Here is a 17,077-nt window from a genome sequence, read left to right on the forward strand (position 1 = left end):
ATCTCCGCGCTTTATCGTTGAACGATGTGGTCACGAGCTGAAATTTGTTGAAACGCGCTGTCGCGCTTATGTGACGCAATTGTTTTTTTTTTTTTTTGCATACTTCCACATACCGGAATACACTTACCAAGCATATTGCACAAGGTGCACTTCGCTTTGAGCGCTCGTCGCAGCCCCCTCCCGCCGGGGGAGTCCAGAGAAGACTGCAGCGGCGAGGTGCTGAAAAAGGATTACCGGTACTAATGACCCCGCGCGCACCATCGATCCCTTACAGTCCGGCTTTCTCATTTTTCGTCCACAAGCAAAACGCCAGCCCAGTTAGGGGCCGTTGTACGATCGTTTTTTGGGCACTTTCAGCCTCCGCACGGGCGTGGGGCGGAATGGTGTTGCACGATCACTTTGCTGCTGGCGGACGAGACGGATGGTTCGAACGTTCCGATTGGCGCTCCCGGCAGTGCCGAGCGTCTAATCGCGTGCGGCGGTGCAGGCCGTACAGGAATGTGTTTCTAGCGACACGCGCAGATATCTTGCGGTAGAAATTAACCGTATTAGTTGCGGCGTATTCGAGGCATATCCGTTGCGTCAACGTTCCTTTTGCGGCGGGATTTTCGTCGAAGGTAAAATCGTGGTCGCTGTGATGGCACGGATCTCGGATCAGCCGACCCTTACGGCCGCGAACCAATTCGCGACAAAACTTTGCAACATCGAAGTCGAGTCTGATCATCTGAAGCGTTGTCGTCGGTAACAATACGTGTTTGGACCATTTCTACCCAGGAGACTGAAAAACGCGTCACATCGAAATCGAGTACTCCTCCTCGTTCGACGATACGTTCTCACAACGGCCCGTGATTTCTGCCCGAAAATAACAGAATGCCGCCTGCTCTGAAAATTACGCTGCCCCGACGATTTTAGAAAGACGACGCTATTCTTATTGCGAATTCTCGATCGGGCCAGGCTGCAGTACATGCTGCTAACAACCGCCCATAATTATAATCGGGATAATAGTTAAGATTACATACTTAAACTTTTTAGTCAGTTATTCAAAATAACAAACAGCAGTGTTTTCGCTTTGCTGACAGAGAAAGAAAATAATTGCACTTTCAGCCTTTCCCAAGCATTTTGCAGTCACTGTAATATGTAAACGGCCTTCACCTTGACCCCCTATACCGTTACTGCAAAATACATGCTTACCTATTCAATATACAAGGTGTACGTGTGTGTGTGTGTGTGTGTGTGTGTGTGTGTGTGTGTGTGTGTGTGTGTGTGTGTGTGTGTGTGTGTGTGTGTGTGTGTGTGTGTGTGTGTGTGTGTGTGTGTCTGAATTGTGCATGCATTTAACATTCACAATTTAGCAAAACACTGCTGTCAAACACAAATGCTAATGCATATCAGAAATTATGTTTCCAGCTAATTGCAATAGGTAAATTAGTTGTAATTAAAGCAGTTCTTCATTTCACAGAACAGTGACAATGCAACAATACTGATTTATTTTTGTCATGTTTTTCAGGCCATTATTAAAGCCAAAATAGAAATATCACTGTGTGGCTGCAAAGGGGCTTCGACGTGAATCACTGGGCTAAAGTGCATGGTTTCGTTCTGTACAGAGACAGCGGGCCATGAAGTTGTGGTTTAGCATTCCTTTCTGAGCTTTCAATGCAGCTGCGCAAGCCAGGATGCAGCATTGAAAAGAAGTATGGGAAGTTCTGCTAAAGGCCACGTCATTGTTGCCGTGTACAACGCAAGCTGGCATATACTCTGTGCAACTCCAAAGCATACACAGATGTCGCTGTGAATGCAAGACAAAGTGGGTGCTTTTGTATTGCATAAAATGCAGTACATGTCATTCTCATTAATATAAATATAATGAAATGACGGAGCCAGTAAGCTGGATTACAGGTAGAGTAAATGCAAGAATCAATTTGGAGGGTTTACATGGCAACGGCTCCTGGCTTAGGCTGAGAAAGAATACTTGTATAGTCAGGGAAACAGGGTACAATGGGCATATTACCTGGTTATCTCGAGGAAACGCAAGCAGAACTCGTGGAATTGGATTTCCAGTATGGGAGCTATGATGTCGTGCAATAAAATTAAATTAAAAATAAGCCGTTTAAGTATATGACAAGTATATATGCATATGTTCTCTGATACAGCCTTAAAGCAATGTTTAAAGTTACTTTCACTGATCAGTACAATGTAGAATGGCTGAATGTAACGGTAACCAGTTTCCAAGGTAGCAAGCAAAAGTGAGCACTACTAACTGTTGACTGATGTTCATACCACTTAACATATGCTGAATTCCCTCCAATTTTTTTCTGTCTTAAGATCAGGAATTTGAGTCAAGTAGCGCAAAAAATGTTCCATTTTTAAATCCAATTTCTTCACCATTAAATCCGTCGATTGCACAGCCAGAAAGGGAAATAAAATCGATTTTCACTAAGAAAATTTGGATGCAGTTAACCTACGTGTCTTTTTTAAGAAAGCTAACATAGCCACTGCCGTCTCTTTTCTTTTTCTTAGGTAATTTTCGAAGGCACGAACTCGGCACCGTCATCAAGGGGAGCTGAAGCGTGCGGCAGACTGGACGCGCGGAGAGCCCTGGAGTGGCGGCGGCGGAATGCACACTTGTTGCCACCGGTCCACGACGAGGTCGGTCGCCGCTTCTTGCAGTTACCGCGCACCCACGCGCAGCATGCCACAGTGTCGCCATCTTCCCGACGTTTGGCGAAGCTGGCGTTACGGCATCAAAAAATGCACGCGCTTTCGGCCTAAATCGTCGCTGCTCTTCGTCGTCCTGTGTGAGCAAGGGGAGAGTGCGGTGATACGCCTGGATGTGCACTCCCGTGGTCTTCGTCCTGTCAAATGTAACGCTGCGAAAAGGCTTTGTGTCGGTGATGCGCAAGGGAAAAGCGGTGGCCAAGTAGTTCGTGCATGTTGGGGCTTACCTTTTTGCGCTTGTGCATCGTTTCTGTTTACCTGCACTTGAACATTTATGTTTTATTTTCTTGCAAAGGCTACGTTACAGCCATGCTAAACTAATGTGTCTGGTGTACTTATGGAAATCCTCTGAATTCGAGTAGGTTACAGTTATGGCAATAATCAGCCATTAGCGCCCTTCTGAACGGAGCCAACAACAACAATGGAAATCTTCGCAGCTATCTTGGAAGCTTTGTAGTTCAAGAAAAATTCGCCCTGGTCCGGCGCTCGAACCCTGTACCACTGCCTGCCCGGAGCATTAGCTTTGTCAGTTAGGCTATCCAGGACGACTAGCAGATTGTAGGGCGAGGCCGAATTGATCAACAACCCTAGGCAGGAACGGTGTTGTCTAATATATTTCCAAATGTCTAAAGATATGTCCAACTTTCCCACAGTTTTGGCCAAAGGTACGGCGGCCGTCGCCGCAGGCTCATGGCTAAAGTGACGTCCAATGTATGCCCGTCGTGCTGCTTGCTACGAGTACGTACAGTCCAGCATTCATGACTTTCGAGGAGCTGCAAAGACAGTTCGTCCATTCTTAAATACGCACACACCCACAAATGACAAAGGTCTTCAGACCCCGCTGCGCGGAGCGAGCACCGCTGCCAATCGCAACAGGTTGCATGCAAGCGGCTGGGGCAGGCGCCGTGACCCGGCAGAGGTAAGCATTCACTCGGTGCCTTCGCTTCGCACTTAGTGAAACGTCCCTTAATCTGCCACCTCCATTTGCTCGTAATTTAAGTAGCCGGCTACCACTATACAGCATTTGCACTATCTGCGCTCCTGCTTTGACCTCTAAAGCACTTGTGCCCGGCACAACACGCATCTCACCGTGCAGAGCAATCAGTAAGAAATAAACGTCATGCTAGCTCTTCTTTACCGGCACACAGGACGTCCATCAGTACGATGCCAGGGCGAGCGCCTAGTATGAAGTCTATTTCATATTCAGCCTCATCATTGGGGCTCTTCCACGTCCACTTCCTGTTCTCTCGTTTGCGGAAGAAGGCAGTCATGATCGACAATTATTTCTCTCTGCGAACTATACGTACAACCCCCGCAGGTATTCCTGGAGCCTATGCCATAGTCACCTACCACCTGGCTTCCGGCCTATTTTTTTCCTACCTTCGTATTGAAGTCGCCAGTCAGTGCAGTGTGCTGCGATTTTACTTCGTTTATTGCTTATTCCTCGTCTTCATAGAAACTTTCAACGTTCTGGTCAACATGGCTCGGTGTAGGCGCGTAGGCGTGCACAACCCTTCAGCTTGTACCTCTTATTAAGCCTAATTACGATAGCTGCCACCCACTCGTAAATACTGTAGAGCTCCGCTATGTTGCCAGCTGTATCCTGATTGATGAGGAATCCCACACCTAGTTCTCGTCTGTACGCTAATCCACGATAGCCCAGTGTGCGCCCGCGCCTTAGTACTGTATATGCCTCATCTGTCCTTCTAACCTTACTAAGCCATATGGCATCTCCGGAGCCAGAGATTCTTAGCACCCTGAGTTGCTTCACAGGTCTCACCGCTGCCTTGGTCAGTTGCTCCGCAGCCGCTGGGGACTGAGGGCCGAGGTTTAATTGGTTTGTTCACAGGAGGTTGTGGCCGAGTACTACACCAGGGCGGCCAAATCCTGTTCTGGTGAGGAAGTGCGTTGTCGGTTCTGGTCACCCTGATCAGGCCGCACTCCAGGCCTGGTTATGTAATTCCGTCGACACGCGGAGTTTTTTTCTTTTTAAACCCGGTGGAGAATTGCGCAGCACCGGGATTCGAACCGCGGCTCTCTTGCACGTGAGGCGAATGCTCTACCTCTACGCCATCGCTGCCTCATCAAATTTAAAACCTTAAAACCAGCAGGGATCGATATATCCTGAAGAAACTTAGAATCCCTCAGGTTACATTCCGGCACGGGCGTAATTCTTCACGAATGTCTTGCACTGTCTGAGGTTCTGCAAGTACTTCATATCGCCGCTTTATCGATTCTTTAACCTCACTCCTCCGCAGGGACTTTTCCTTTCACCCCTCAAGCCCTCCCCCCTCCTTTCCTTTACTTTTTTTGTTTAATTTTTCGTTTTACTTCTACCTTATTGTCTGCACCTCCTGCTATCCTTTTTCAGGAACCCTTAGTTTTCCCACTCCTCTCCCCGTTTCTCTTTCTCCGAACCCGCCCATATTTTTCTCCTTCCTCCTTGATTTCTTTTTTTTTTCTACCGGGGTATCTCGTTTTGCCCTAGTGCTTAATTCCTTTATCCTAGTTCTTCAGCTCAACGTAGCCAGTTATACCAAGCCACCTGTCGCAGCTGAGCACACAGCCTTTCAAGCCCGTCCTCGCTATCTCTCCACGCTCAGCAGCCTCGGATTCCTATCTGCTGAGCTGGCCTTTTATTTTTCAGTTTTGAAGGTGAACCCGTAAATCCTCTTTCGCACACATCATGCCTGGACACGATTCGCACTCCCCACCCTAACACCCTTCCCACTTCAAGACCTGCTCCCCTCACCCAGCCTTCTTCCTTTGAGTGAAGGGCCTATTTAAACCCCGCCAATGATGAACGCTTTGCCCAGACGAAGATAGGGCAACTTGTCGAAACGTTGGCAAACACGCTGGGGCTTTCTCCATCTGCCTTCCCTCTCGCTATCATGAAACACAAAAACGTACGTAACATTCAGATGTCGCCTTCATATGTCGCAGATGTCGCCTCCATATCTAATCATGCATCTTTCCTCAAGGCTTTAGAAGGTATCTAATGTTAGGCTGTTTTGATTGCTTTGTTTTTATGGATTCTTTTAGACTACTTATCTCGCTTTTTTCCCCTTCATGTACAGGACTACTTCTTTTATAGCCTTGTGTAATCATTCAAATCTATATATCTATTGTATAAATACACAGGTTCCAATTTAGTTTATTTCTTTCTACATTTTGCTCCTTTTATATATTTCATGGTTACCTTATAAGTGCGTTTTTGCTTATGAGCATTTATAACCAATCTTGAACAGTTATATTCCCCCCCCCCCCCCCCTGTGTAATGCCCGAAAGGGCCCTTAGGGGTAAATAAACGAAACGAAATGAAATTGGGGAAACAGGAGTGCGCACTACGAATAAACGGTTGGAAGAAATTATCAGTGAGTGGCTTTCATTTTAGGGGTTTGTATACTGTTGCGGATGGTGGGTGGAGTGATGATCCTCTGTCACAGCTGCAAAGTTAGTAATGCAGCACGTCGGTTCACCTCGATGCTGCCCTCCGCTCCCTCAACGAGAACTCGCAAACATACGCCTGAGCTTCTGGCTCAGGATTCTCGCGCTGCCCGCCACGTGCACTCCGGCCCGTCATGTGGGCCTTAGTCGGGCGAGACTTTCTGTCCTTTGCTCTCGCCATCTGACACTAAGGCGTTAACGCGGAGGGCAACTCTAGCATTGCTCTCTTCGAAAAGCCGCTAGTTGTCTTTACAACCACGAAGTGCGCTGTCAGATTGCACTGCCCGTGACACAGTTCCTGAAAATAAAGCACACAAGTGTAAGCAAGGAAAGAAACCCGGAACACATCACACGATTCAAAGCGAAGTAAAGACGCTGTGACAAGCATCACCTTTTATTTAAAAACTCAACAACACACAGCTCTGCAGAGTGTCGCTGTCTCTGCAGCATCGAGGTGCCATCACAGTGGGCTTCCTCAGAATTTTTTTTATTTTCTGTAACAAAACGCAAGGACAAATACAAACACAGCACTCTTGATTACAAAAAAAAAATAAAAAATAATAAATCTGCGAAATTTTTCCAAGTGGCGTTCCTTAAGCACAATCATTCTCCGCGCTCTATGCAGTTATCTGCAAGCACATGTGTTTTGCAAAAGAACTGAACCTCACTCCTTATTTTGCCTCTTTAGCATTAGTAAGCGCCACCTTTGACATAAGAGCCAGCTATGCACGATGCGGACTAGTCATCAGTTCTGACGTCACAGGCCGCAGCGTCGACCATCCACACAAGGAGGCAAAAGAATGTATTAGGCAAAGAATTTCATACAATGCGCTCCCAGGTCAAGAACGAAAAACGCGAAAACAACTCTCGAAAGAACGCTGCTGTTACGGCAAACGGAATACCTTTTATGGGTCTAGTTTACAGTGAAAAGTCAAACTCGCACGATATGAGAGCGGACGCAGATGCTCGGGTATGCTAAGCCTCACGCATCAATGCTGGGCTGCCTGCTTGGCATCGCCATAGCTGGGTTTCTCCGCGCAAGGACTTTCGTTGGACATCCTTTGTTCGCTTTCAAACCTCATTACATGTTTCCAAGAAATTCTGATAAGACAGTCAAATTTGGTACAAGTCTCTTCGCAAAGGGCAGTAACGTACAGGCGCGGCCATAAGTAAACGGAGCACGCTATTGCGTTCGAAGTGCAATCACGCTTTCTTTATTGGTAATGAAGAACCGTTGTTTGTCTACAAGAAAGCCCACCAACCTCCTCTACCAGCATGCGCGTACCACTGCTGGAAATTTCAACTAGGTGACGCGTAAAAAAGATTCGAAGACAGTTGCTTGCTCCGTTTACTTTTGTCCGCACCTGTACGTTCAATATTGCCGAGGTGACTGCTTCTAAGACAGCCAGATTACGAATATATTCGAAGCACGTTATAACGATATAACGGATACAACAAAGGAAGACGATTCCCCTTGGAAGCTAGGTCAACACAGACTATAACGAAGTCATCGCGATGGCCCCTTCAACTTTGTTATAACGAGGTTTTAGTAGCAATATACAGTGCCCGAGATGGAGGGGGGAGGGGGAAGGGCAAAGTCGTCAGCTTTAAAGCTAGAGTTTATGGCTGCCTGGAGGGCCTAACAGAAGAGGAATAAGATCCACAATGTACTTAAATTGTTCCCAATAGTACAGAAACCAAAAATGTCCTTAAAGTGGCGGGTACTGTCTCTTTTAGAGATCTATCTGTCGGATAGACAAGGTCCAGTATATTTCTCGGTTAGATTTGTGAAGTACATCTAGCTCATAAACAGACCTATATTTCATACAGGGCTGTCCGATTAGCCGCAACCCTTTCAATATTGGTTGGTTTCCGAGTGCTTGTGACCAATACATGTGATTCGCACGCACACACCTTCTAATGGTTTACCTGGAATAGTATAGCATTCGACTGTACTTTCGTGCGTATCATGAAGAAAAAGTTGACACTGCTCAGAAAGGGTCCGCGTCAGTTCGCTATGGACACTATGAACTCTAACACGTGCTAAACCCTGTCGCTCCAGAAAGGCTCAAATATACCCTCGAATCCGCAAGGCAGCAACTCATAAATGAGGTAAAAAATAGCATCAGCCAGTCGCCATGCACAAGTAACTGTCATACGCTTTATCCCGCAAACTGTATGCGATCAGTGGACGGCAAACTTCGCACAAAAACAGCAAATGACATGGCAGGGAAAGCACTTTGAGCAAGCGGGAGGAGAGGAAGGAGAGGAAACATAAGCACTGTACATTCACTGGCCGCACACAGCTACGCATACATGGGGCAGCAGAGGCGATAGCAAGTGTTTCGAGTCTTTCTTAGCATAGGCAGAGCCATGATAAAGTTGTGTTCCCACATAGAATGTAAAAAAAAAATGCCATGTGCCGAGTTACTGCACAGGTTTTGACATCATCACTTTTGGCAGCATTTGCCGCTCGGTTCAAACCGAAACACACTAACATAGTGGCGTCGATGCACGGCCGCTGTGTTGAATATTCGCATGATGCGCACTAATTTTTGGTGCGTTTTGGGGGCAAGCGTGTAAAGAAAAGGGGCTACGACAGACAACAAGTGACAACTGGTTTGTTGGCACATCACTCAGCAAGCGCACAAACAACACGGAAAAAAAAAGGAAGAGGCGTTGAACATTCGGTGTTGCCCGTCAGAGCTCGTGCATCTCGCGTTTATTGCTCTCAGTTCACCGCCAAAGGGGAAATAAGAGGGAAATACGTAGCAGACCGAAAGACTCCTAATTACGTTGGAATCACTTTTGAAACTAGTAAACTACTCTGACATTACTTTCGAACTGCTGAAGGGATTAAGCAATCTTTGCTGCGGCGATTCATGCTGAAGGGATTCAGAAACATGCTATTTTGGGGGCAAGGCCTCAAGTGCGGCTTTCTTGCTGCCTGTATTGTGGTACAGCGGTTGTAAAGGTTTCTTAGCGAAAATCGGAGACAGGGCATAGTTACTGTTTTTAGCACGGAGGACCCCTCAGGGGTGCTGTTGTGGAGAAGAGGGGACAGCGGTTCAAAGGAAAAGTGAGCAAAACATTGAAGGTTCAGGCCGCACCGAGCCTCCGGGGTGACCCGAGTGCTTGAAGCACTTGCTCGTGGATGAGGCCATGAAAACATTAAAGGGGCGTCAAGCCGTTAGCACTTAGTTTGTTAGCCAGATCTACTCCAGATCTACTCCACAGGAGACTGCAGCACATGACGACAGAGTGGCGGCGGCCTGTATGGATTCAGGATTTCGGCCAGTAATGGAGTGGCGAGTTAGACACGACCAACAACACGCTCCTCGGGCGAGCGCGGCCAGGTAACAGATAGGAACACTCTGGGCTGAGGTGTTCCGACATGCCGCCCTCGATGCCCCCACTGGGACCGCCCACTTTTTTTTTTCTCAAACTCACCCACTTCAATCAACTGGCAGCCTTCTTTTCTTTTTACTGTCTAGTTCTCTCAGGCGGAAAATCAGCAACGTTGGCAAGATTTCAAAGAAAGAGATAGCAAGACTGAATGACGCGTGCGGTTAAAAAATTCCTACCTCGGTGCTGTTACCTGCCTCTCTAAATTGGCTGATCAGTTGGAGTCGCGGATAATTGTTGGCGGTGCAAGTGTTACCCACACTTCAACAGTCCACTGACGTCTCGGCGGAAGGCCCCCAGCGCGCCATAGCGAGCGGCGTTGAGCAACAAACAATGACCCGGCGTGGATGGGCCCCTCCTGCTGGCTTGCGCAAGGATTGCGTCCCACATACGCCCGGCCTGTGCGGCCTGACCGCTCGCGGGGGGAGACGCGGCCACGGCGAGAGAACCGGGTCACCGTCACACGCCTTCCGGCCTGGCATTGAAATCCTCGGCGCGCGTTCGCTCTTTGCCTTCGGATTCAATCTATACGCGACGACCTACCTCGGCAGTGGGGCTGCGATACGCGGGATCTGTTTCGCGCTTTATGCACCAGCTTGGCGGTTTACAGAAATGGCCGTAGAGGAGTGCAACCTGCGCGCAGCACGGAGTGATTCAGTTAGGCAGCACATCTGGAGCACAGTTGACGCTAGATGTCTGATTCTCGGGCGTCCCCTTGGAACCGGGCTAGCGGCCCTGTTTCCTCCTCCTTTCCACGTTGCACAACGCCTCCCCCCCCTCCCCCCAGTTCTCCACTGGTGTCTTCCCTCCTTATTATAAAATGAAGCTCCTTTCACTACTCGTCGACAGGCACCACTACGTAACGTCTGGTTATTTCGCTAGAGCCATGTTTTTTTAAGCGCTCAGCTTTTTGAACATTCTCACAGGCAACGTCCTAGTGTAACCTTCTTGTTTTGTTTTTCCTCGCGAGCTAGCAACTTAGCACGACTCACGGCCTCCTTTTGGTAAAAAAAGACGAGAGCTGCAGCACGCTGCACGGGGACAGCTACCACGCAGGCCTGTCTGCCAACTGAGGAGGGTATATTTCCGTCTCTCCTCGTAGGGCGCGGTGTAGAGAGGCGGTGGGCGAAGCGGGCACGAGAGAAGCCTTGTTGTTGTTCTGCCTAAAGTAGCTGTTAAAGGAAGCCGACGCTAAAGATGTGATAACGGATCCATCGTGATTGCCTCACTAGCCACGAGAGAGAGAGAGCAGTCCGGGACTACATAACCTGAACTCGCTTATTCCAAGCAACATTCTTGTGCCTACACCAATTTGCCTCAGGACAGAACTACGGAAGAGACACTGCGTGCGCCAGATGCATGCTGTCAGGTGAAATTTGATTAATCCAAAGTAGACAGATTTGGTTTAGTCGCCTTCGTTTCTGTGCGGGCCGGAATCCGGCTTTCCGATTCACTTCAACGCTGATTCGTTTTAAAACTCTGCATGCACTTGTGTCGTGCAAATAAGAGTTGTGCACACATAATTTGTATGTATACTGCTGCTAATCCCGGCTTCACTATCTCGTAGCACATGAATGAACGTTCGTTAGCTCGTGTTCAAATTCCTTACCTTCCCGTAAGCATCTATCTCACTGGCTGTATTTTTATTTGCACAATAATATGCTGCTCGCCGCGTAATGCACAAAGGTGAGTCTAGCAAAAGATCTGTTTCTCGCGTCAGACTGTTCGCTAAGACATTGCACTCTCATTCAATTGCTATTTTACCTTTTAATCTGAAGTGAAGAGCGCATCCCCCAGTCAGTATCCCGATTTTTCCATTTTCGTAGATGCTTAATTCGTGCTTCTTCAGCGATAAGGCTAGCTGCTGTAGCAAAACCAAGTTTACTGCGAGCACAATGAAGCAAACACGCGCGCAGCAGTCTGTTAATCTGCCGTGAAACACCGAGCAGCCCTCCAAGAATTCTCTCACTTTTGAGAGATGCACCGAGGGTAGTGGTGGCCATACAAGCTCATCAGCCATGCTCATTTTTAAACCTGTCAGGAAGACAGACATGCTGTTCCGTCCGGCTGCACTGCAGATATGCGCAACAGCTGCACCGCTACTCTGAGTGGAAGAGGCGTTTGTTGATGCTCTGCTACAGCTGACGCATAAAAGCAGCGTGTCTAATTCTGAACAAACCCTCACATCGTCACAGTTGTGAACAATTGAGCACATTCCAAATTTTAACAAGTCAATCTTGCCACGGCGTCAATCGAACTGAGGACAAATACGGAACTTGTGTAACAGCCTGTAAGCTCTTGCTTCGCTTGGTTAAACTTCAATATCGGTTTCACGAAGCCAACCCCGCATGAGCAGAGTTTGTGCTAGAACGGCTATTTGAGGTGCGGCAGCATGATGCCTGCAGTCCTCAACGGCTTATTGCAGCTGTTAAATTTTATGCGCCCATGTGTAAAGTACCCTACTGAGATGCATTGTGGCTGATACCAGAGGGTCTCGCCTAAGTGTCCTTTTCCTAGGGAAATCAAGGAGTAACTTTTGAAAAATTATGAGTTAGAAAAAATGCCATACATATTATATTTGGCTCTTTCAGAAAGAATATATATTTCCGACCGATTGCATAAATCGTATAAGTGGAACTTCGTGTTTTCCCAGAAGTTTGTTTATTTACAAATGAACTGACTTTTACCCTGAAACAAACTGTACGATAAACTTTTCAACCGCAGTTGGGTGCGCTACCGCACCTTCCACGTCGTCGTTCTGCCAGAATGCTTGCCGTACATCTGCGGTAAGGATTATGCAGCTATCCTCTTCGGCAGCGGTAACGCCGCCAAACTGATCGATAATGGAATCAGTCTGACTGCTCTCCAGACATCATTTCTGAATGCATCGACCAATAAAACAGATTTTCTTTTTTTAATGCTCTTTGTAAAGTCGTCAAAGAGGGCAGAGCGTCGTGCGGCTGCCTTGCGTCGTTGTGTGTAATTGCTGAACAAGTGGCTACGGTTTTCGCACAAGCGTGCCCCGAGAGAGAAGGTAGAGACAGATGATGTGTGCTAGCGGAAGCAAAACTACACTCACAACGCCCCTCCCCGCCAATGAGGAGGAAAGTGAGGTAGGCCCTAAACTCGTGCTGCGAATGCTGTGAGCTTAGGTAACTGTAGTGCACTGCGACCAAACGTCAACATTCCGCCATCTACAGGATCTCCCTTCTCAAAACAGCCTCTTCCTAAGCCGTCCTTGACTTGTCCATGAATTCGATTGGGAGAGGACGGTTACCGAGCTTAGTCGGAAGATCTGTCATGCGAGACAAAATCTTTCCTGTTGAGGCATGCGAACCGGCAGGCTTTCTCGGAATGGCTTATAACGCGTTCGTGATGAAGTTTTGAAATGAACCCACAGTGGAGCCCGAATCCTAAAATCTAGCAAACAGGCAGCCTCAGCGTGCGTTGAAAAATTTACCCAGCCTGTCTGAACAAAATGCAAGGAAGATTTTCTACAACAAGCTATACGCGACGTGAAAAGCGCCAGCTCAGAGCACTGGAGTCCGCAAGGACTCCTCGCGAGCACAAGCAAGAAATGACTTATGCTAAGCCTCGCTTACAGGATGTTGAAGGCTTTGAGGGAGCGATCTGGCAGAAGGCTATCGCACAGCCGCAGTCTTCTTCAGGACGTAGGAAGGCAGTCTTTGAATCCATTTTCGAGATGAGAATTCACCACTAAAGGCGGCACTGCAGTTCAAAACTACAAGCATGGGCTGAAGAACTTGTTCAGTAAGTACCATCCAAGAAGACACACAGTCCCGCCTGGTAGCTTGTTGAACCGCGGCGCAAGCTCGGACTGAAGAAGCGTCCTGTTCGACGCGAACGAAGGCACCCGTAGTCTTGCCGCTAGGCTGAGAAGGCAAACGGAGCGCAACTAGTCTCTCTTCAGCATGCACACTCCGTCGGTGAGGGCCTCGGAGAGCGATTTGCGCTTGTACTCGAAGAAGTAGAAGTTGATGAAGAGCGCCAGTCCCAGCATTCCCTGCGGCATGGCCACAAGCAGCAGGTACCTGGGGTACCCACAGTCGTAGAAGATGGTGATGAACCCGTGCGCGATGATGAGCACGTGCTGCACAATCTGCGCCGTGGTCAGGTGCTTCTTCCACCACACGTAACGGCGGTACTTGGGCCCGCAGGCCGCCAGGAAGTAGTAGGTGTACATGACCACGTGGATGGCGCAGTTCATGATCAAGCCGAACATCGTCTGTCCATCTCCGCCTAGAGTTAAGAAGAGCCACCCGTTGAGCACCACCGAAGAGTGGTGCATCACGTGCTGGCGCGTTATGTGGTCGAACTTTTTGCGCAACACAAAAAAGATAGTGTCGAGGAAGTCCGCGATTCGCACAAACAGGTATAAGTAGCCGTAGTACATGATGTTGAGCGCGTGCTCGTCCGTCGAGTAGGTCATGCCCTGGCAGAAGAGGTTGTAGCCGCCGAAGAGATACGAGTTAGCCAGGAACTGGTAGCAAAAGAAGACGTTGGACACCACCATGAACAGGTTGTACACGTTGATGAGCCCCTTGATGGGAAGCGGCTTGCGTGAAGCCATCAGCTGCGGCCCGATGACGTAGATGAAGAGGAGGTAGCTGGAGACGATGGCCGTGATGAACACGGGGTCTCCCACGGGGTACCAGTCGCGGGTCCTCGGGTCGGCCTTGGTGTAGAGCCATTGGCGCAGCTGATCCACGTAGTCGATGCGCAGCGAGGCCATGGCTGTGTCCGTTCCTTCCGGGGAGACGCCGACGGCAGGTATTCGGCTGGCCCGCGTCCGATTCGCGTGGGAGAAAGTGTTACGCCGGGCCGACTTTCGCTCTTAAAGGAGCCGAGGGCGAGGGCGCCCCGCCGCTTGTGCCATGTGGGTCAGGATTACGTAAGTGGGCCGGCGGCCCGGTGGCGTTGGCCCCGCCGGATGTGGGGCGCTGCCGGCGAGAGACCGAGCGCGGTCGTCGACCACGCGAAAGCGCGTGAGTGCTCCTTCCTTTTGTGTCCTGCTTCCGATGGCATTCGTAGGCGCGCAGAACAGCAACTGATATTTGTGGCTTTGGCCTAACGCCATTGACAGGGTGAATTCGCCGCGCATGCACATCAAAAAATAGCGTGCGCGTGTTTACCCTGCTTTTAAAAGAGCTACAGGCATTACTTTCGACAGGCGGTGAAACTGGTGCATGGTCGTCCAACATGCGCAGAATCGGGTAACGTTGCCCGCGTATGGAAAAGAAAATGTGCGTTGGCAAGTGACAACTGGCCACTCTTAACAAGGCGTTTGGGATTGAACAGGATGGATAATGAGACGTGTCGTATGTTTATTTGCCTTGCCTCGTAACTAAAGCACTTGCTGCTGTCATCCGCGAAGACGCGGACGACCTGCGAAAGTTTTGTACTGCTCCTCCTGAGCGCATTTTCCTTCACTAGCCTGTCATGCCCCAAACAGGACATCGCACAGACAGTGCTGATTAGAGCGGCAATTTGGGCTAGTTCGTTTGTTGATTCAGAAGCAAAGCAGCTCAACGGACAGGACGAACGACAGAAAGAAAGACTTGCGCAATTGCGCTGACTACTACCAACTCAGTAGTCAGTGCGTGTGTTGTCTTTCCGTCATTCATCTCTGTTCGTCGAACTGCCTTGCCTCTCCTTAAGTGCTGATTACTTCACTCTTCACTCCGCCCCAAATGGCTCGCATTCCTTTGGCTAATAGGCAACGGCGTGTAAGCGCCATTAACGCATTTTACTAAAGCCTTTCACTGATTCTGTTTCTTTATTCATACTGCTAAGAACCTCGTCTTCGGTAGCTTTCTTTCGCCACCTTCCGCGGTGTTTAGATGCCAATGCGGTAGAAATTAAATCCGAAACCACTGGTCTCGCACCCATGCCTCAGATTGCCGGTTAATATTACGCCGGCATACTGGATGCAAAGGCTGGGCACTATACTCCAATAAAGTATAATCGATACCAATACGCGATACCCTCAGAAGTTATATTCCCGATACCACTGCAAGACACAAAATCAATTTATTTGCGGCACAGACACTCGATGCTTCACAATCGATAGATCTCTGAAATCGCCAGTATTAATAAGCTGGTAATATGATTAGCCAAGTTGAAAATTTTCTCCTTGATTTCAGGAATATTTAGTGTACTCGATATAGCATACTGTTTTCGAAAGAGTTTAAAATAACGGGGCCGCGCGGATTTCATCAAGATCCACTGACGGCGCAGTTGGTTTCTTTAGAACTTATAGCGTTGCACTGGTCCACGGTTACGCCAGAACGATCGCTTCCACAGCAGCATGGCAAAATATATTTTAAGGTAACGTTCCTCAAACCCGTCTGTGAGCACCTGACCACATACGAATAAACCTGAAATTTTTTCTGTTTCTTTTCGTTTTTTACTGCAGCATTTAACGGGTTGCTTCTGTCTGTCCTGTGCTAAAAAGTACAAGCTGCGTACGCTTGGAAAAACCGAACGGTTTTTTTCCCCAGCACTGTGTTTAACCGACGTTTCAAGTTGAACATGTTTGCAGGACACGGCGCAAGAATGAATAAAACACAAGAGCAAGGATGACGACCAAGGGCGTCCGCAGAACTTTTTCCAGGGGGGGGGGCACCCGATGGCCGGGGATGGGGGAGGCGGTAGGTTAGCACCAAAAAGGAACTATATGTGGTCTAAATTGCGCATATGAAACAAAAATGAAGCAACAAATTAGTGCTAGGCTTGGAGGACATACAGTGGATTTCATTACTGAACAACGAATTAAAGTAAATAAGCAAAATGCGAAAAGTTACTATCACTTAAGCCTTCTAATCAAGCTGCGTAGTTGTTTCCTGCTAGTGCATAAATAATATCCGTCATTCCAGGAGGGGGGCAACCGCCCCCCACATGCCCCCTCTTCCGACGCCCATGATGACGAAAGCACAGAGCGCAGAACATACAACTTTCATTTCGAAAAGAGACGAACCCGTATTCAAGAGGAGCATATCAGGCCACATGATGGCCAAGGCAAAAGGACTACAGGTAAAAATAAACAAAAAAAGACAAAAACCAGCTGTATAAAAACACCCATGACCGAGGCGAAAGAAACGTCGTGACCACAAGCCAACTGAAATCTTAACAGGGTGAAGCTTTTAAAAAGGATTAAGGAGCAGCTCGGGGGATAGCTCCACGAGCCTGGAAAATTGTTTCTTCAAAGAACAGCCAAAATTGAATCAGTGTCAAGAGAACAGGCACCCAAAGCGAATCAAAGGATCAGTTTGAAGGTTGAACAATTGCACAATCAAAATTTTCTATGACGAGAAAGATAAAACAAAGAATATGACTAAAACAAAAAATGCTAAAAGCCGCAATTAAAGGACGAGTAACGATATGAAGATTAAATTGCCAAAAGCCCAACAAAAAATTTTCCAAAAAAATTAAGAACATGATGGTAAAAGGATTAAAGCCCAACCAAGAACACAACAAAAGCGATACAGGT

General features: G+C 48.2%; 1 pseudogene; it reads right to left on the reverse strand.

Moving 5' to 3' along the window:
- Nucleotides 1-13,483: 13,483 nt before the first annotated feature.
- On the reverse strand, nt 13,484-14,320 carry LOC149367743 (very long chain fatty acid elongase 7 pseudogene; annotated as a pseudogene).
- Nucleotides 14,321-17,077: the final 2,757 nt, after the last annotated feature.

Source organism: Amblyomma mixtum, chromosome 1, assembly GCF_055824585.1.
Source record: "Amblyomma mixtum isolate Tamu chromosome 1, ASM5582458v1, whole genome shotgun sequence".
Classification (NCBI taxonomy): domain Eukaryota; kingdom Metazoa; phylum Arthropoda; class Arachnida; order Ixodida; family Ixodidae; genus Amblyomma; species Amblyomma mixtum.